This window comes from Triticum aestivum, chromosome 5B (genome assembly GCF_018294505.1).
Source record: "Triticum aestivum cultivar Chinese Spring chromosome 5B, IWGSC CS RefSeq v2.1, whole genome shotgun sequence".
In the NCBI taxonomy this organism is placed as follows: domain Eukaryota; kingdom Viridiplantae; phylum Streptophyta; class Magnoliopsida; order Poales; family Poaceae; genus Triticum; species Triticum aestivum.
Window position 1 is genome coordinate 183,926,008 of NC_057807.1, and position 21,336 is coordinate 183,947,343.

A 21,336-nucleotide genomic window follows, 5' to 3' on the forward strand; every position below is an offset into this window, starting at 1 on the left:
GTGAAAATCATCATGTGTACGCGACAACGAAGTGCACTGCATCAGATAGATAAATGCACTGCTTCAGACCAAAACCGCACTGCATCAAACAAACTGAAAATCATCGTGTATACGCATGTTTTGCTTTGGTTTGAAAATCGCACTGCATCAGACGGGCAAGTGCACTGCATGTTTTTGCCTGAAGTGACGGGCAAGTGCACTGCATGTTTTTGTCGGATGTCAATTTTCTCTGATGAAGAAGTGAAGTGCGCTTCACATCGACTTTTTCATGTTAAACATTTTTTTGGGAGAGTGTTTCTCATTAACATGTTTTTGGGACTGTAGCGGCGAGCCAAGTGAGCTTCACAACACTTTGGATCAGAGTGCACTTTTTTATTACATTTTTTATAAATGGTGTACTGTAGACAAGAGTGCACTGCATTTTCTTTTGTAGTCTCTTACTGCACATGGCAAGCGAGTGAAATGTGTCAAAAATAATGCATCCAGACACAAAAAAAACTACACACCCAAACTGCTTTCCCTCTAGGACACAAATCTGTACAATTCGCTATTGAACACATCAAATTCACAAGTGGTCTTCTAAACAAGAATATTTCCTTTCTTGTTTTTTGCCTCCATAGTGGATCAAAGAAGGAGTGCAGAAGGCAGTAGCACCTATCTGAAAACTGCACTAGAGATACATCAGCAATGAACTTCACCAGAGCACATCTTTTGTAGGAAAAAAATCAAACCGCACACTCAGCACCAACTGAGTTGATTATGGGGGCTTTTTTGCAAGCTGCACCCGCGCACACACACGTCGGTGTGGCCGTCAGAATGCAAGAAACTGAACCTCATCTTTTGGAGTAACACTGATGTGAGCTGCGAGAAAACTGGATTAAGCACTGCAATTTTCAACACAAAAAAGAACTAATAAAGATCTGCACCCCAACATTGCTCACTCGGGGAGGTTCAGCAGCAACAGCACAAGCGAACTGCTCACCAACGACACCGGTGGCGATGCAGTTCATCGAGGGGAGGTAGATGGTCACGGCTGAAGCCGTGGGACTGACGCCGACAGAAGGTTGGTGGAAGAGGGGGTTCAGAGAGGGGGGACCAACTGAACTGCAGCACTCTTTCTAGGTGGAGGAAGTGCACTCGTCGGGGTCGAGGAAGAGCGCAACAACAAAAGAAATCACGAATCCTTGGCGGTTGAGCTCCGAGACGGCATGGGACATGCCGCTGGCTCACAGATCCGGCATCTCTGCAGGAGGTAGGGGAACGGAGAAGGCTGGGCCGCGAAGGTGCGGGCCCAAGCGGGACGACGGTGCGGGTCTCCTCCCCGCCTTGAACCACCACCACCCGTCCTCGCCCCCCGAGGCCACCATCGCATCCCTCCCCGGCACTGGACCCCGTGGATGGACGGCGCGGCGGCGGCCTGTGGAGGGGACTAGGGGCACTGGCGGCCAGGGGAGCAGCGAAGTCCGGCGGCCTTGGAGGGGCGGCTATAGGTGCGGCAGAGGCCAGATCTGACGGGGCGCCATGGCTGCTCTCGGGGACCCGAGGGTGGAGGCTGTGGGGCGGCGGCCGATGTCGATCCAGTGGCCGGCACGGTGGGGCGGGAGGTGAGGGCGGCGGTTGGAGGCCGGGGTAGGCGTGGGAGAGGGAGGCAGAGGAGGATCCCCCCGATCCGGTGTTGGTTGGGCCTGGCGTGGCCGGAGGTAGGTGGATGGGCGGGGAGGGTAGGGGGAATCGGGGGTGGGGTGGGAGGTCGTCGTGGTTGGTGGCCGTGGTTGGGGGAACCGGGAGTGGGAGGGAAGGTGGGGTGGGGATCGTGGGGGTGAGGTCGACTCGGTGTGGTGGGTGGGTGGTGCCGGGTGGTAGTGTTAGCAGAATAAGCCCGTGTGTTATCAGAATAAGGTTTAAGGGGTGTTATCATAATAGACCCTACACACACACTATGTGTCATGAACCTTGGTTCATGTGCGGGACTTAAAGGTTTCTGAGGCAGGTGCCACATCAAATTTATGCATATATATATATATATATATATATATATATATATATATATATATATATATTAGGTATTCTAACATCACAACCACACATCTCCATATATGTGTTTGGCCCACAAGCAAGCGATGGCGGTTGTCCTCTAGCACTCACTCACGAGGTTATCAGTGAGATGCTTCATCCATCTATGTGTGTCCGCTTGGTCAATCACTTCGACCGACAATGATAGAGGGTAATTTGACTTATAATTAGGAGGGGATTAAATTTTGGTTCGTCTTATACGGTTCGGTACATGCAACTATATACTCCGCGCGCATGTGTATGCACGAATCCCTCCCACTGGGTCAAAGTGGGAGGAGGGTGAGCACGTGACGCATCATGAACCAGATCTGTGTGGGGACTGTGTGTTTTTCAATGCATGCATGCACCACATCAAAATGTTGTGTTTTTGGTATTCAAACATATATGCATGCATCACGCATGTCCATACATATGTTTGGGGCACATATATACATGCAGTGGTTGTCTTTCGACACTCTCCCTCGCTTGGTCATCATCGACGACCTATATATTCATGGGCCCATGTGGACGTCTATCACTTTGACCAACAACGCGAGAGAGGTTATCAGGGTGGATTTTTCTTCTCTTGATTCGCTTTACCGTATAGTTGTATCTCGATCATGGTGAGATTCGAGACCAAAGTTCGAGGGCTCGCATACACATGAATCCCTATATATATCGGGTGGGTCTATTATGATAACACTCCTTAAGACCTTATTCTGCTAACAAAAATGTCTTATTCTGCTAACACCTCGGCACTATCCCACGCCCGTGGACTGAACCACCCAGCCCGACAAACCAAACCGCAACAAAAAGCCCCACTCCCACCCCCACCTCCCGCACAATGCCCCCACTCCTTCCTCCCCTGATCCAAATCCCCTACCTTCGTCCACCTTGTGCCGCGCTACCGCCGCCCCGCCCCCGTACACCTTATGTCGCACCGTCGCCTCCTCGCCCCAACCCCGTCCACCTTCTGCCGAGCCACCGTTGTCTCGCCCCGCCCCCGTCCACGTTCTGCCGCGCCGGCACCATGCCACCGCCCAAAATCCCGGCCATCCCGCACCGCGCACCACGACACCCGCCACCGCCGGTCACAGCCAGGCGCAACCAAACCCAACCCCTCCACCTCCTAGGAGCTCCCATGGCCACGCCTTCCCCCTCCAGAGCTCACATCGCGAGTTGGATCCACTGGCCACCACCTCTCATCACCCCGGCTGGGCTTCCCTCCACCTCCAACCGCCACGAAAGCGCCGGCCAACGACGGATCTGCTTCCCGACCATGGATCCAAGCCGGCAACCCCCCCCCCTACATGCCTCCTAGCCATGGATCCGTGCTGGCAAACCCCCACCCTGACCTGCGACTCCGGTGGCTGCTCATCCAAATCGACAGGGACACTCCCCCTCCTCACGGCTGGCACCCTGATTCCTACATGTGTGCTGCAACGAGGCGACATGTGTGCTGCAACGAGGTGGCCGACGAGCTGCCTCCTCCCAGTCGCGGTCGTGCTCCATGTTTGGGCCCTGTCTTCATGTAGGTCCTCCACCATCGCTTGACTTTGCCGGCCTCCCTCGTCGTCAGGCACGGTGCCACAACCACCGGCCTCGAGCATCCTCTCCTCCCCTTCAATTGTTTTTTTACTTTTTTCATAATTGACTTGGGCATAATGTTGCAGTTCGCTTGGTGCGTTAGTGTTGTGCTGTTCGTCGTCATGTGCGCGGCGAGCAGTTCCGAAGGAGCAGTCCGATTAGGGGTGCACCACATTTTTATCTGTTTTGTTTTCCAGTTTTGGGCAGTGCATATGTGCCCAGCAGTCCACTCTTCTCTGTAATGCATAAAAGGGAGTAAAACCAATTATAAGAAGACAACTACAACGCAGTTTACTCGCCTAAAAAACTAAATACAAATGCAGTTCATTGAAATAAAAAAAATAGTCAGGATGGGTTTGGTGTGTGTGGCCCCAGAGATGGCCTGCTAGTTCATGTAGTTGGGTGGATGTGTGGGATGCATCCCCCTATGTTGAATTCTCTTGCCCTTCCCCCTGTAATGAACCTGTGATAATGTGTGTTTTCAATATTTTCGCATTGTTCGTGCAATGCACATGTGCCGCCCCCTATAGTGCACTAGTCTTCTTCGTGTAGGGCAGAATGTGTGTCAGTTAAAATGTCATGGAGGAAATGCATATAGATAACTACACTCTTGTGCTTGTAGTGCATAACACACGATGGGAAAAAGAGAAAGAATAACTTCTCAGGAATGCAGAACACTCTTTAAATTTTTGTTCAAAGTTTGAGTAAGGACATGAGAAAGTTTGAAAATAAGTTAACATGAAAGGTTCACTCTTTTTCTAATGCATTTTCTTTTCCTTGTGGGATGATTCTAGCTCACTTTCAGGAGTGTTACGATTCATTGCAGTTTCAATTACACTCAATGATAAGTGTAAGAAAAAAATTTGTTAGGCAAACGACAAAAAAATGCGGCTCAGTGATGTCTCCAACGTATATATAATTTTTGATTGTTCCATGCTATTATATTACCCGTTTTGGATGTTTATGCGCTTTACTTTACACTTTTATATCATTTTTGGGACTAACCTACTAACCGGAGGCCCAGCCCGAATTGCTGTTCTTTTGCCTATTTCAGTGTTTCGAAGAAAATGATTATCAAACGGAATGAAACCTTCGGGAGCAATCTTTTTGGAACAAACGTGATCCAGAGGACTTGGAGTGGTAGTCAAGAATCAAGGGAGGCAGCCACGAGGGTGCCCGGCGCGCCCCCTAGGGCTGGGCGCACCCCCCACCCTCGTGGGCCCCTCGGGCGTCCACCGACCTACTTCTTCCTCCTATATATACCCATGTACCCCGAAAACATCAGAGATGACCACAAAAAACTATTTCCACCGCCGTAACCTTCTGTATCCGCGAGATCCTATCTTGGAGCCTTCACCGGCGCTCCGCCGGAGGGGGAATCGATCACGGAGGGCCTCTACATCAACTCAAAGGCCTCTCCGATGAGTTGTGAGTAGTTTACCACAGACCTTCGGGTCCATAGTTATTAGCTAGATGGCTTCTTCTCTCTCTTTGAATCTCAATACAAAGTTCTCCTCGATCTTCTTGGAGATCTATTCGATGTAACTCTTTTTGCGGTGTGTTTGTCGAGATCCGATGAATTGTGGGTTTATGATCAAGTTTATCTATGAGAAATATTTGAATCTCCTCTGAATTCTTTTATATGTGATTCAGTTATCTTTGCAAGTCTCTTCGAATTATCAGTTTGGTTTGGCCTACTAGATTGATCTTTCTTGCAATGGGAGAAGTGCTTAGCTTTGGGTTCAATCTTGCGGTGTCCTTTCCCAGTGATAGCAGGGGCAACAAGGCACGTATTGTATTGTTGCCATCGAGGATAAAAAGATGGGGTTTATATCATATTGCATTAGTTTATACCTCTACATCATGTCATCTTTCTTAATGCGTTACTCTGTTCTTCATGAACTTAATACTCTAGATGCATGCTGGATAGCGGTCGATGTGTGGAGTAATAGTAGTAGATGTAGGAAGGAGTCGATCTACTTGTCACGGACGTGATGCCTATATACATGATCATGCCTAGATAATCTCATAATTATTCGCTTTTCTATCAATTGCTCGACAGTAATTTGTTCAGCCACCGTAGTACTTATGCTATCTTGAGAGAAGCCACTAGTGAAACCAATTGCCCCCGGGGCTATCTCTTATCATATAAGCTTTTAATCTACTTTTATTTTTATCTTTACTTTTCCTATCTATATTATAAAATAACAAAAATATTTATCTTATCGTCTGATCTCTATCAGATCTCACTTCCGCAAGTGGCCTTGAAGGGATTGACAACCCCCTTATTGCGTTGGTTGTGAGTTCTTATTTGTTTGTTTAGGTGCGTGGGACTTTTGAGGAGCCTCCTACTGGATTGGTACCTTGGTTCTCAAAAACTGAGGGAAATATTTACCTTACTATTGCTACATCACCCTTTCCTCTTCAAGGAAAACCAACGCAAGCTCAAGACGTAGCAAGAAGGATTTCTAGCGCCGTTGCCAGGGAGGTCTTCGCTCAAGTCAAGACATACCAAGTACCCATCACAAACTCATCTCCCTCGCACTTACATTATTTGCCATTTGCCTCATTTTTTCCTCTCCCCCACTTCACCCTTGCCGTTTTATTTGCCCTCTCTTTCCCCATCTCCTCTCTCTTTCGCTTGCCTTTTTGTTTGCTTGTGTGTTGGATTACTTGTCGCGATGGCGCAAGATAATTCCAAATTGTGTGATTTTTCCAATACCAATAATAATGATTTCCTTAGTACTCCGATTGCTCCTATTAATGATGTTGAGTCTTGTGAAATCAATGCTGCTTTGCCGAATCTTCTTACGAAAGATCAATTCTCTGGCCTTCCTCGAGAAGATGCCGCTACCCATCTAAACAACTTTGTTGATTTGTGTGAGATGCAAAATATAAGATACGGTTAATGATATTGTTAAATTGAAGTTATTTCCATTTTCACTTAGAGATCATGCTAAAGTTTGGTTTTCGTCTTTGCCTAAGAATAGTATTGATTCATGGAATAAGTGCAAAGATGCTTTTATCTCCATGTATTTCCCTCCTGCTAAGATCATCTCTCTTAGGAACGATATTATGAATTTTAAGCAAATTGATCATGAGCATGTCTCCCAATCTTGGGGAAGAATGAAATTGATGATTCGCAATTGCCCTACTCATGGTTTGAACTGATGGATGATCATACAATTTTTTTATGCCGGATTGAGTTTTGCTTCTAGAAATCTTTTAGATTCGGCCGCGGGAGGCATGTTTATGGAAATCACCTTCGGAGAAGCTACTAAACTCCTTGATAATATTATGTCTAATTATTCTCAATGGCACACCGAAATATCTACTAGTAAAAAAGTGCATGCTATAGAAGAAATTAATGTTTTGAGTGGAAAGATGGATGAACTTATGAAGTTGTTTGCTACTAAGAGTGCTTCTATTGATCCCAATCATATTCCTTTGTCTACTTTGATTGAGAATAATAATGAATCTATGGATGTGAATTTTGTTGGTAGGAATAATTTTGGTAACAATGCTTATAGAGGAAACTTTAATCCTAACCGTTCCCTAGTAATTCCTCTAATAATTATGGAAATTCCTACAGTAATTCTTATGGTAATTTTAATAAGATGCCCTCTGATTTTGAGAATAGTGTTAAAGAATTATGATCTCTCAAAAGAATTTTAATTCCTTGCTTGAAGAAAAATTGCTTAAAGTCGATGATTTGGCTAGGAACGTTGATACACTTTCGCTTGATGTTGATTCTTTGAATCTTAGATCTACTCCTCCTAAGCATGATATCAATGAGTCCCTCAAAGCTATGAGAATTTCCTTTGATGAGTGCAAGGAAAGAACCGCTAGATTGCGTGCTAAGAAAGATTGCTTTGTAAAGGCGTGTTCTTCTAGTTTCCATGAAAATAATGATGAAGATCTAAAAGTTATTGATGTGTCCCCTATTAAATCTTTGTTTTTCAATATGAATCTTAATAATGATGGGACTGGAGATGAGTCAACCTTAGTTAAAAGGCGTCCCAGTGATTCGGAGTTATTAGATCTTGATACTAAATTTGGTAAAAGTGGATTGGAGAGGTCAAGACTTTAAATAGCATTGAACCCACCATCTTGGATTTCAAGGAATTTAATTATGATAATTGTTCTTTAGAAGGTTGTATTTCCTTGTTGCAATCCGTGTTGAATTCTCCTCATGCTTATAGTCAAAATAAAGCTTTTACCAAACATATTGTTGATGCCTTGATGCAATCTTATGATGAAAAACTTAATTTGGAAGTTTATATACCTAGAAAACTTTATGATGAGTGGGAACCTACTATAAAGATTAAAATGAAAGATCATGATTGCTATGCTTTGTGTGATTTGGGTGCTAGTGTTTCCACGATTTTGAAAACTTTATGTGATATTCTAGGTTTCCATAATCTTGATGATTGCTCTTTAAATTTGCACCTTGCGGATTCCACCATTAAAAAGCCAATGGGAAGGATCAATGGTGTTCTTATTGTTGGAAATAGGAATTTGGTGCCCGTAGATTTTATCGTTCTTGATATAGATTGCAATCTTTCATGTCCTATTATTCTTGGTAGACCTTTCCTTAGAACGATTGGTACGATTATTGATACGAAGGAAGGGAATATTAGATTCCAATTTCCATTAAGGAAAGGCATGGAGAACTTTACAAGAAATAAAGTCAAATTACCTTATAAATCTATCATGCGAGCTACTTATTAATTGAGTGCCAAAGATGGCACTACTTAGATCTATCCTTACTTTTATGCCCAGCTAGGGGCGTTAAACGATAGCGCTAGTTTGGAGGCAACCCAATTTTATTTTTGTTTTTTTGTTTTTGCTTCTGTTTAGTAATAAATTTTGCATCTACCTTCTGTTTACATGTGTTTTCATGTATTAATTAGTGTTTGTTCCAAGTAGAACCTATAGGATAACCGATGGTGATAGTTAATTTGATTCTGCTGAAAAACAGAAACTTTGCACGCACGAAAATAAGTTTAGTAATTCACAGAAACGTGCTTTTGCGTTGATTTATTTTGCTGTAGATCAATAGACAAATTTCCCAGGACTTCCTATTTTGGTAGGATTTTTAGAGTTCCATAAGTATTCGAGAGTTACAGATTGCTACAGACTGTTCTATTTTTGACAGATTCTGTTTTTCGCGTATTGTTTGCTTATTTCGATGCATCTATGGCTAGTATGTAGGGGTATGAACCATAAAGAAGTTGGAATACAGTAGGTTTAACACCAATATAAATAAAGAATGAGTTCATTACAGTACCTTATGTGGTGGTTTTTCTTTCTTGCACTAACAGAGCTTATGAGATTTCCTGTTGAGTTTTGTGTTGTGAAGTTTTCAAGTTTTGGGTAAAGATTTGATTGACTATGGAATAAGGAGGGGAAAGAGCCTAAGCTTGGGGATGCCCAAGGCACCCCAAGATATTCAAGAATAGCCGAAAGCCTAATCTTGGGGATGCCCCAGAAGGCATCCCCTCTTTCGTCTTCGTCTATCGGTAACTTTACTTGGAGCTATATTTTTATTCGCCACATGATATGTGTTTTGCTTGGAGCGTATAGTATGATTTTAGTCTTTGCTTTTTAGTTTACCACAATCATCCTTGCTATACACACCTTCTGGGAGAACCCACTTGATTGGAATTTATTAGAATACTCTATGTGCTTCACTTATATCTTTTGAGCTAGATAATTTTTGCTCTAGTGCTTCACTTATATCTTTTAGAGCACGGCGGTGGCTTAATTTTGTAGAAATTGTTAATCTCGCATGCTTCACTTATATTATTTTGAGAGTCTCTTAGAACAGCATGGTATTTGCTATGGTTATAAAATTGGTCCTAGAATGATGGGCATCCAAGTTGGATATAATAAAAACTATTATAGGAAGTGAATTGGATGCTATGATCAATTTGATACTTGATAATTGTTTTGAGATATGGAGGTAGTAATATTAGAGTCATGCTAGTTGGGTGATTATGAATTTAAAGAATTCTTGTGTTGAAGTTAGCAAGTCCCGTAGCATGCACGTATGGTAAAAGTTGTGTAACAAATTTGAAACACGAGGTGTTCTTAGATTGTGCATCCTTATGAGTGGCGGTCGGGGACGAGCGATGGTCTTTCCCTAACAATCTATCCCCCTAGGACCATGCGCGTAGTGCTTGGTTTTTGATGACTTGTAGATTTTTGCAATAAGTATATGAGTTTTTTATGACTAATGTTGAGTCCATGGATTATATGAACTCTCCCCCTTCCATCATTGCTAGCCACTTCGGTACCGTGCATTGCCCTTTCTCACCTTGAGAGTTGGTGCAAACTTCGCCGGTGCATCCAAACCCCATGATACGATATGCTCTATCACACATAAACCTCCTTATATCTTCCTCAAAACAGCCACCATACCTACCTATTATGGCATTTCCATAGCCATTCCGAGATATATTGCCATGCAACTTTCCACCGTTCCGTTCATCATCATGGCACACATTATCATTGTCATATTGCCTTGCATGATCATGTAGTTGACATCGTATTTGTGGCAAAGCCACCATGCATAAATTTTCATACATGTCACTCTTGATTCATTGCCCATCCCGGTACACCGCCGGAGGCATTCATATAGAGTCATATCTTGTTCTAGTTTTGGGTTATAATTCATGAGTTGTAAATAAATAAAAGTGTGATGATCATCATTATTAGAGCATTGTCCCCAAATGAAAAAAAGAAAGGCAAAAAATAAAAAAAGAAAGGACAAAGAAAAAGAAAAAAAGAAAGGCCAAAAGAAAAAAAAGAAAAAAGAAAAGAAAGAAAAGAAAATAAAAAGAAAAAAAGGGGGGAAATGTTACTATCCTTTTCCACACTTGTGCTTCAAAGTAGCACCATGTTCTTCATATAGAGAGTCTCATATGTTGTCGCTTTCATATACTAGTGGGAATTTTTCATTATAGAACTTGGCTTGTATATTCCTATGATGGGCTTCCTCAAAATGCCCTAGGTCTTCGTGAGCAAGCAAGTTGGATGCACGCACACTAGTTTCTTTTGTTGAGCTTTCATAAATTTATAGCTCTAGTGCATCCGTTGCATGGCAAACCCTACTCCTCATGTTGACATCAATTGATGGGCATTTCCATAGCCCGTTGATTATCCTCGTCAATGTGAGACTTTCTTTTTTTGTCTTCTCCACACAACCTCCATCATCATATTCTATTCCACCCATAGTGCTATATCCATGGCTTACGCTCATGTACTGCGTGAAAGTTGAAAAAGTTTGAGATTATTTAAGTACGAAACAATTACTTAGTTGTCATCGGGGGTGTGCAAGATGGGAGCATTTTTGTGTGACGAACATGAAGCATGACCTAACTATATGATTTTGTAGGGATGAACTTTCTTTAGCCATGTCATTTTGAGAAGACATGATTACTTTGATTAGTATGCTTGAAGTGTTACTATTTCTTATGTCAATATGAACTTTTATTTTGAATCATTTGGATCTGAACATTCATGCCACAATAAAGAAAATTACATTGAGAATTATGCTAGGTAGCATTCCACATCAAAAATTCTGTTTTTATCATTTACCTACTCGAGGACGAGCAGGAATTAAGCTTGGGAATGCTTGATACGTCTCCAACGTATCTATAATTTTTGATTGTTCCATGATATTATATTACCCGTTTTGGATGTTTATGGGCTTTACTTTACACTCTCATATCATTTTTGGGACTAACCTACTAACCGGAGGCCAAGCCCGAATTGTTTTTTTGCCTATTTCAGTGTTCGAAGAAAAGGAATATCAAACGGAGTCCAAACGGAATGAAACCTTCTGGAGCGATCTTTTTGGAACAAACGTGATCAAGGGAGGCGGCCACGAAGGTGCCCGGCGCGCCCCCTAGGGCTGGGCGCGCCCCCACCCTCGTGGGCCCCTCAGGCGTCCACCGACCTACTTCTTCCTCCTATATATACCCATGTACCCCGAAAACATCAGAGGTGACCACGAAAAACTATTTCCACCGCCGTAACCTTCTGTATCTGCGAGATCCCATCTTGGAGCCTTCGCCCGCGCTCCGCCGGAGGGGGGCTCGATCACAAAGGGCCTCTACATCAACTCCAAGGCCTCTCCGATGAGTTGTGAGTAGTTACCACAGACCTTCGGGTCCATAGTTATTAGCTAGATGGCTTCTTCTCTCTCTTTGAATCTCAATACAAAGTTCTCCTCGATCTTCTTGGAGATCTATTCGATGTAACTCTTTTTGCGGTGTGTTTGTCGAGATCTGATGAATTGTGGGTTTATGATCAAGTTTATCTATGAGAAATATTTGAATCTCCTCTGAATTCTTTTATCTGTGATTAAGTTATCTTTGCAAGTCTCTTTGAATTATCAGTTTGGTTTGGCCTACTAGATTGATCTTTCTTGCAATGGGAGAAGTGCTTAGCTTTGGGTTCAATCTTGCGGTGTCCTTTCCCAGTGACAGCAGGGGCAGCAAGGCATGTATTTTATTGTTGCCATCGAGGATAAAAAGATGGGGTTTATATCATATTGCATGAGTTTATCCATCTACATCATGTGATCTTTCTTAATGTGTTACTCTGTTCTTTATGAACTTAATACTCTAGATGCATGCTGGATAGCGGTCGATGTGTGGAGTAGTAGTAGTAGATGCATGCAGGAGTCGGTCTACTTGTCACGAACGTGATGCCTATATACATGTGACGCCCGGATAATTAGACTACAGTAATTTCCTGGTAATGATGCCACGACACCTCTGTCACTGTAGTTAATCTCGGGTTAGTTCAAAACCGATTCAAGTTCAAAATTGAATTAAAGGCAAACAACAAAAGTTTTCAAACTTTAAAACTAAAATGTCCAGATTGTGCCAAGTAATGCAAAGTTAATTGTGGTGAAGAAACCACACTATTATAAAATGTTTTAATACTCTAAAATGATTAATACAGTAGTCTAAAAGAATAAATAAGTGCCTTTGATATTTTATAAGATCATAAAATATTTTATTTTGAGGTAAAACATTTTAGGGTAGTGGGTTATTTTGAAGCACTATTTTTGGAGCTATTATCATATTTTACTAAACTAAAAATAAAGTGTAACTAAAATAAAACAGGAAGGAAAAAGAATAAAAAGAAAAGAAAACCAGAAAACAAAATAAAAGAAAACCCCCCGGCCAACCGGACCAGACGGCCCGCCGGTCAGCCCACTGACCCAGGCCGCCCCCCACTCACTATATCCTCCCCGTCCTGAAACCCTAACCCCCGGTCGCCCCACTTCCCCCCACTCGTCTCCCCCTCTTCCCCCGATCCAGATCGGATCGGGCCGACCTCATCGCCGCACCGTCGCGAACCCCGTCGTCCTCGTCTCCTCCTCTCGAATGCGATCTAGATCAGGGCGCCTTGCCCCTGCACCCATCATCGGCGCCCCGTCGTCCCTGTCGCCCGTCTCCAACCACTGCCGCCTGCGACCCCAGCGCCCCGATGCCGCTCGTCCTCGTCGCATCGCCTCGCCCAGTCGTCACCGCACGCCGTCCCCGCGTCTCCTTCACCGGCCATTCCCACGTCCGCCGCTGCTTCCTGCGGCCTCAGCGAGCACGCACGCGCCCGAGGACTACCGCCTCCGCCCCGCAGCTTCTTCGTTGTCCCCACGCCGCACATGCAACACCACCGGCCGCCGCCGTCATCGCCATCCCCGATAAAGCTCGCCACCTCCCCACGTGCCACGGCTTCCTCCTCGTCTCGTTTTGAGGCCGTCGACCCCGAGCCGCGCCACTCCAAGCCCTCTGCGCTGCCACACGCCTGTCGGCCCATCCGGTTGCTGGACCTTGTCGGCAGAGTTCCTCCGGCCTCCTCGAGCCCTCCTCTACAACGATGTGAGCATCCGGCTCAACCTGGCCTCTCCCCTCTCTTCCCCATGCCCCGTAGACGCCCTGCCGACGAGGTCGTGCCTCTGCCGCCGCTCGAAGCCAACGTGGTGGGTGCACGACGAGGCCCTCGTTTGATCCCTGCCGACCACTCGCTAGAAAGTTTGCTGGAGGAGAGCGCTCGGTCATCGCCGGTGCGCTCTGCCTCACCGCCGTTATCGTGTTGACGTGGTTCTATGATTAATGCTTAATTACCATGCTAATCAACCCCCTGTGACAATGATCTATGGGCCACCCCCTGCTAATTCACATTGTTTAATAAGTCTGTTTGACTAAGCAGTCAATAACATATGGGCCCAGCCCCTAGAACGTTAGAAAGAAAGAGATATAAAAATGAATTAAAAATAAATAAATAAATATATTAATTAATCAATTAATTAATTAACTAGATTAATTAAGTTAATTAAATCCTGAATAGTTGACTAGTTAATTAAACTAAGTAACTGTTAATTAGATATCAGTCTATGACAGAATGGACCCACGCATCAGTTTGACCAAGTCAACTGACTGTTGATTGCTGATGTCATGATGATGTCAGCAAACACTATTCTGGATAATGTTGGATTAAATTAATTAGATAAATTCTAAAAATGATTTAAAACTTTAGAGAATCATATAAAATAAACCGTAGCTCAGATGAAAATGTTTTGTACATGAAAGTTGCTGAGAACGGCGAGCCGAATCCAGATACGCAGCCCATTCGTCCGCCACGCGTCCCTAGCATAGTGAACCTGCAAAATTTCACCTCCGGTTCATCTGCCCGGAAACACGAAACGCCGGGGATACTTTCCTGGATGTTTCCCCCCTTCGTCGGTATCACCTACTACCGCGTTAGGGCACACCTAGCATCGCGGATTGCCATGTTATGCTTTGTCATGCTTTGATTGCTTTGATATTTATTGTGTTCCCCCTCCGTTACTTCTTTCCGGTAGACCCTGTGACTGCCGGCGACCCCAGTTTGACTACGGAGTTGACGACCCCTCCTTGCCAGAGCAACCAGGCAAGCCCCCCCCCCTTGATCACCACATATCGCCTATTCTCCTCTATACTGCTTGCATTAGAGTAGTGTAGCATGTTACTGCTTTCCGTTAATCCTATTCTGATGCATAGCCTGACATTGTTGCTACATCTGTTGATACCTTACCTGCAATCCTAGATACTTAGTATAGGATGCTAGTTTATCATCTTTGGCCCTACATTCTTGTCGGTCTGCCTTGCTATACTATCGGGCCGTGATCACTTGGGAGGTGATCACGGGTATATACTATACATATATACATACTGCAGATGGTGACTAAAGTTGGGTCCGCTCAAAGAGTACCCGCGAGTGATTCACGGATTGGGGGCTGAAAGGACCTTTGTCCCGACGACCCTCTGTGTGGATCTTTGTGGCGGAGCGACAGGGCAGGTTGAGACCACCTAGGCAAGAGGTGGGCCTGGCCCTGGTCGGCGTCCGCGATTGCTTCATAATAACACGCTTAACGAGATCTTGGTATTTGATCTGAGTCTGGCCATTTGGTCTATACACACTAACCAACTACGTGGGAAAGATATGGGCAGTCGACGTCGTGGTATCAGCCGAAGCCTTCTTGACGTCAGTGACGGAGCGGCGCGCGCCGGATTGGACCGCGTAACATGACTTCCTTTGTAATGGAGGTTGCTAGGTCTGCTTCCGGCCGCCCTCGCAACGTGCAGGTGTGCAATGGCCGATGGGCCCAGACCCCTGCGCGCATAGGATTTAGACCGGCGGGCTGACCTCTGTGTTGTGCCTAGGTGGGGCTGCGACATGTTGATCTTCCGAGGCCGGGCATGACCCAGGAAAGTGTGTCCGGCCAAATGGGATCGAGCGTGTTGGGTTATGTGGTGCACCCCTGCAGGGAAGGTTATCTATTCGAATAGCCATGTCCCTCGGTAAAAGGACGACCCGTAGTTGTACCTTGACCTTATGACAACTAGAACCGGATACTTAATAAAACACACCCAAACAAGTTCCACAGACAACCCGGTGATCGCTTTTCCACAGGGCAACGAGGGGAGGATCGCCGGGTAGGATTATGCTATGCGATGCTACTTGGAGGACTTCAATCTACTCTCTTCTACATGCTGCAAGACGGAGGCTGCCAGAAGCGTAGTCTTCGACAGGATTAGCTATCCCCCTCTTATTCTGGCATTCTGCAGTTCAGTCCACCGATATGGCCCTTTACACATATACCCATGCATATGTAGTGTAGCTCCTTGCTTGCGAGTACTTTGGATGAGTACTCACGGTTGCTTTCTCCCCCTTTTCCCCCTTTCCCTTCTACCTGGTTGCCGCAACCAGACGTTGGAGCCCAGGAGCCAGACGCCACCGTCGACGACGACTACTACATTGGAGATGCCTACTACTACGTGCAGGCTGCTGACGACGACCAGGAGTAGTTAGGAGGATCTCAGGCAAGAGGCATGCGCCTCTTTCGATATGTATCCCAGTTTGTGCTAGCCTTCTTAAGGCAAACTTGTTTAACTATGTCTGTACTCAGATATTGTTGCTTCCGCTGACTTGTCTATGATCGAGCACCTGTATTCGAGCCCTCGAGGCCCCTGGCTTGTATTATGATGCTTGTATGACTTATTTTATTTTTAGAGTTGTGTTGTGATATCTTCCCGTGAGTCCCTGATCTTGATCGTACACGTTTGCGTGTGTGATTAGTGTACGATTGAATCAGGGGCGTCATAAGTTGGTATCAGAGCCGACTGCCTGTAGGAATCCCCCTTCCACACTCCTTGGCCGAAGTTGAGTCTAGTCGATGAAAATTGTTCTACTAACTTGGCTGTGCGGCCCCTGGGCCGACGTCGCCATTGGGTGGTATTAGGATCTTTTATTCCTCGTCCATACTCTGGGATTCTAATCTCTCTTCTATTCGGGTTAAATGATTTTGCTGAAATCTAACTCTAGGTTCTCGTTATCACTTCCTGCCGGAGAGCCCCTTCATTACAGATGATCGACCACTTCAACAGAAGATTCTGACAATACTCTCCGATGTTTCCCCGAGACCCTTGTGCCCTTCGCCATTGTAATTCCATACCACCGATAAATCCCTATGGAAAGCTACATACACTTGTCGTCCATAACTTCATTCCCAGTTGATCTTGTTATTACAAGATACCTCGGAAATTCTCTCTATTATTCCGAGAATACTTTGTACCTACTGCCTTGCAATTCATTATCCACATATACACCCCTATGGATAATTTCTCGCACTTACCGAGTATCCTCCCACCCCTAGTTGTTTGTGTGTTTCACTAAGTTCTTCAAAATAATATTCGAACTTCCGAAAATCCTGAGTAGCCTATTGATCTTGAAATTCTTGCTTGCTTGCATTACGGTTAATCCCATAAGTCTAGTAATCTTATTGGCATCCTTTGTCACTATCATTTTAAGTCCGTTGATTCTATATGTGTGCGAATGCACGCAATCATCAGTTGATCCTGATAAATTACCTTTCCGGCTTAGACGTCTTTCGAACATGAGCTGGCTCTCGCCCAATCAGATTGCCATCAATTGTACCCCTAAGTCTATTCAACTTATCCATCCTTGATTAGAGCATTTGCTCCTGATCCCTTGATTTGAAAATCATAATTCCTTTGCTAATTAAACGTTGAATTATTCAGATGTTCTATAAACCGATGAATTGCTTTCTTCTTCCTCTGATTGGGTATCGACACTCACATCAGCTCCATTGTGGATCGCCTTATCCACTGTTGGATTATTATCCGACAATGTCCTTCATAATTAATCACCTTGTGAGTTCTTTCTCTGATACATAATGCCTTTGGTAAATGGTATCCTCTCCTTTTGTCAACCATGCTCTGCTTTCGAGCTGGTGATATTTACTCTTGAAGCTTGTGGTATATGTTCCTAAGAAGCCCCGATGGGTTGAACCAATGCCTTCCCTAATATGTGCAAACCCGAAAGATTTCACGGGTCATACTTATTTGGTATTGCACCAGGTAAGACTTTCCACAACTAATGTCATTTTTGAAATACGAGAGGTCAATGTAAGGTTATGCATTAAGGAAGTGGGAGTCGACCTTGAACCTTTGTGTTCATGCCCATGGAAACAATGTAGATCATATCATTAAAGCTTCTCTTCAAATAAATATTTCCTTGGTATAAGTTTATCTTATATCTGGGATCTGGCATTTTGCAATTGTTGTTCCGTCCATGTTCTCATTTAAATACCATTTCTCGGACAAGTTGAAGTACTTGTCTTCTACAGATCTTTGCACCTGTCCAACCTTTACTTTGATCTACCATCGAGTATTACACTCTGGTATCTCGAAAATATCATGGAACTGCATAACTTTTTATGGGTTCTTCATCAACTGTTATTTCTCACCGATTCCAATTTTCCTAGGTTCTGGGTTGTCGTCAACCGAGAACACCGATATGTGAACCGAGTCTGCACTACGGTTCAATAACTCTAAGTAATCTTCGTTGCTTATGAGTTTATTAATCCTTCAAGTCATTCCTAGCCTGGTCGGCTATATCATTATCGTGCTAAATTTTAACTGTGCTACCTGCTCTTTATTCCCGGAGCACAATTTTCGACGATGAGCTCAGCTTATGTCGACCTTACTCGTCATAGCATTTCGCCTTGAATAGCAAGCTTGATTTCGAGTTTGTGTCGTATCCGTGGTTCCAATAACCTTTCGCTTCATCATTCTTTTGACTTGATGTCATCGCCGATCGATTACATCTTCATGGAATCTCTTGACAAATGTGTCGTGATCATCATCAGCATTCCGAGCTCTTCCAAGATATCAATCGAATTCATGATGGGAAATACCATCCCTGCCCCTCGATGATTTGTGTAATCATCGACAACATTCTTACCTTCCCCCAACACAAACTTGTTCATGTTTTGTGTTATACCTTGCTATCCAACATTTGTTCTCCTTTACCTTGGAGTATTGCCATCTTTTATGTCAAGAATGTCGTGAGAATTTTACCACCTCTTGAGAATTCCTGATACAAGTGATGCTTCTCACCATCACCATTCCTTCTTGGTCCCCGTGTTATTTATAACCGGAATGCCGAAAAATGAACTATGATTTGTGAATTCACAACTTCTAGCAACCCTATTGCTTGTAAGTTACGAATGATAGTTTCTTTCTTCATGTGTTGATTATTGACTCATCATTCTAACATTGATCATGTTACTTAGTCCATATTTTGGATGCACTTTTCGATCAATGTTTAATTGTGTATGTTTTCCTCTAGCACACCATTATATCATTTGATTTGACAAATGTTATCTCCTTGTTCACATGACTATGGAAAGCCATCTTTTTGGATATCTTGACGAAATGTTGCTGAATCCATCAGCCACCTCCTCATCTCTCCTTGGATTAATGATGAACTCTTGCTTCGGAACTCGCTTCCATTGTACATTTCCCGAGAATCTTACAGTGTCGTCTCGCCATTTGTGTTGCATCTTTTCTTCTCTGGCATCCTACGTCAGAGGTATCCTGACACCAATCGGATCTGAACCTCGGTCAGATATGATGGTTGGGACATTTCCAAGAGTTATAACATTGGTCTTTTATGACCCGGTAAGCCGATGGCATGTCCAGCACACCTGGCCGGAGGACCTATTGTTATAGTTTCCTTTTTGGCAAGGTTAGTCATTCTGCCGTGTGGAAATTGTAAAACTTATTCTATAAGATGTTCCTGATGGATCCTTTGTGTATCCAAAGTCTGACCTTTGCCTGAAGAACATGTCAATGCTATCTCGAAGCATGTCTGTGGTACTCCGATTTTCAACAAGAACATTTGAAGCCCAAGGCTAAATGTTTCCTACTCAATTATCCAAACACCGTTGTATGGGTAATGTCATGAAATTTCTCTCCCCTTACCTAAAGAGTTGTCTACATTATATCCTGTCATGGATATCATGCTCTGTTTGTCCTTGGGAAGGATATACCCCTGAATTATGTGTTTAAACACATTTCCCTTTCCGTTTTTTTTGTTTAATCTGATGATCACATTTTCCTTTCCATTGGTTTGTTTAACCTTTCTTGTGATCTATATGATCTAAGCAGAAATGTAAACACCTCGGTGTACAACTCTGTCAGTAAGACCCTGTTACTATTGTTGAAAACATTCCGGTAACCACCGATGGATAAGAACTTTGCCTATTGGTCTGCCTCGTTCAACGAGCAGGATTTGGTTCTCTTTGTCCCTCGCCCTTGGTACCGATGTTGCCGACATAACTGACGGGCTATCCTATGACATGCCTTACTTACATGATCATGCAAGACGTCATCGCCCTTCTTACTTACATGTCTGCTCGCTCGAAGCTGCCCATGATACCTTCGTACCTTGCTCTCGATATTTTCTTGAGTTCCAATTCGAGAGTTACCTTCCGCCACCTTCCCCGATGTTATCGACCTGATGGTCAACCTTGTAGAGGTTCGTTCTCCCGGAATACCCCCCTTATTCTTTCATAAGTACGATGGAACCCCCAAAGAAAGGATGCCGACTTCATAACGATGACCTGAAGCAGTGGAATGAAGATATCAATGTAATGGATCGATCTCTTCAAGAAGAGCAGCAAAGATCGAGAAGATAAGTTAGGATTTTGTAACCTATTCTTCCCCTTACTCCCCTCTTAAATCTCGGCACGAGATTTCTTATAGTGGAGGGGAATTGTGACGCCCGGATAATTAGACTACAGTAATTTCCTGCTAATGATGCCACGACACCTCTGTCACTGTAGTTAATCTCGGGTTAGTTCAAAACCGATTCAAGTTCAAAATTGAATTGAAGGCAAACAACAAAAGTTTTCAAACTTTAAAACTAAAATGTCCAAATTGTGCCAAGTAATGCAAAGTTAATTGTGGTGAAGAAACCCCACTTTTATAAAATGTTTTAGTACTCTAAAATGACTAAAACAGTAGTTGAAACGAATAAATAAGTGCCTTTGATATTTTATAAAATCATAAAATATTTTATTTGAGGTAAAACTTTTTAGGGTAGTGGGTTATTTTGAAGCACTATTTTTGGAGCTATTATCATATTTTACTAAACTAAAAATAAAGTGTAACTAAAATAAAACAGGAAGGAAAAAGAATAAAAAGAAGAAAACCAGAAAACAAAATAAAAGAAAACCCCCCGGCCAACCGGGCTAGACGGCCCGCCGGTCAGCCCACTGACCCAGGCCGCCCCCTACTCACCTTATCCTCCCCGTCCTGAAACCCTAACCCCCGGTCGCCCCACTTCCCCCCCACTCGTCTCCCCCTCTTCCCCCAATCCAGATCGGATTGGGCTGACCTCATCGCCCCACCGTCGCGAACCCCGTCGTCCTTGTCTCCTCCTCTCGAACACGATCTGGATCAGGGCGCCTTGCCCCTGCACCCATCGTCGGCGCCCCGTCGTCCCTGTCGCCCGTCTACAACCACCGCCGCCTGCGACCCCGGCGCCCCGATGCCGCTCGTCCTCGTCGCATCGCCTCGCCCAGTCGTCACCACACGCCGTCCCCGCGTCTCCTTCACCGGCCATTCCCACGTCCGTCATTGCTTCCTGCGGCCTTAGCGAGCATGCACGCGCCCAAGGACTGCCGCCTCCGCCCCGCAGCTTCTTCGTCGTCCCCATGCCGCACCTGCAACACCACCAGCCGCCGCCGTCATCGCCATCCCTGCTGAAGCTCGCCACCGCCCCACGTGCCACGGCTTCCTCCTCGTCCCGTTTTGAGGCCGTCGACCC

The 21,336-nt window shown here is 44.5% G+C and overlaps 1 long non-coding RNA gene across 1 annotated transcript; it reads right to left on the reverse strand.

Moving 5' to 3' along the window:
• Nucleotides 1-351: 351 nt before the first annotated feature.
• Nucleotides 352-1,816, reverse strand: LOC123110966 (uncharacterized). The gene is made up of 2 exons (XR_006453914.1): nt 942-1,816; nt 352-861 (listed from the first exon to the last, which is right to left on the reverse strand). It is a non-coding gene; the product is annotated as an uncharacterized lncRNA (long non-coding RNA).
• Between the last annotated feature and the right edge of the window lie 19,520 nt (nt 1,817-21,336).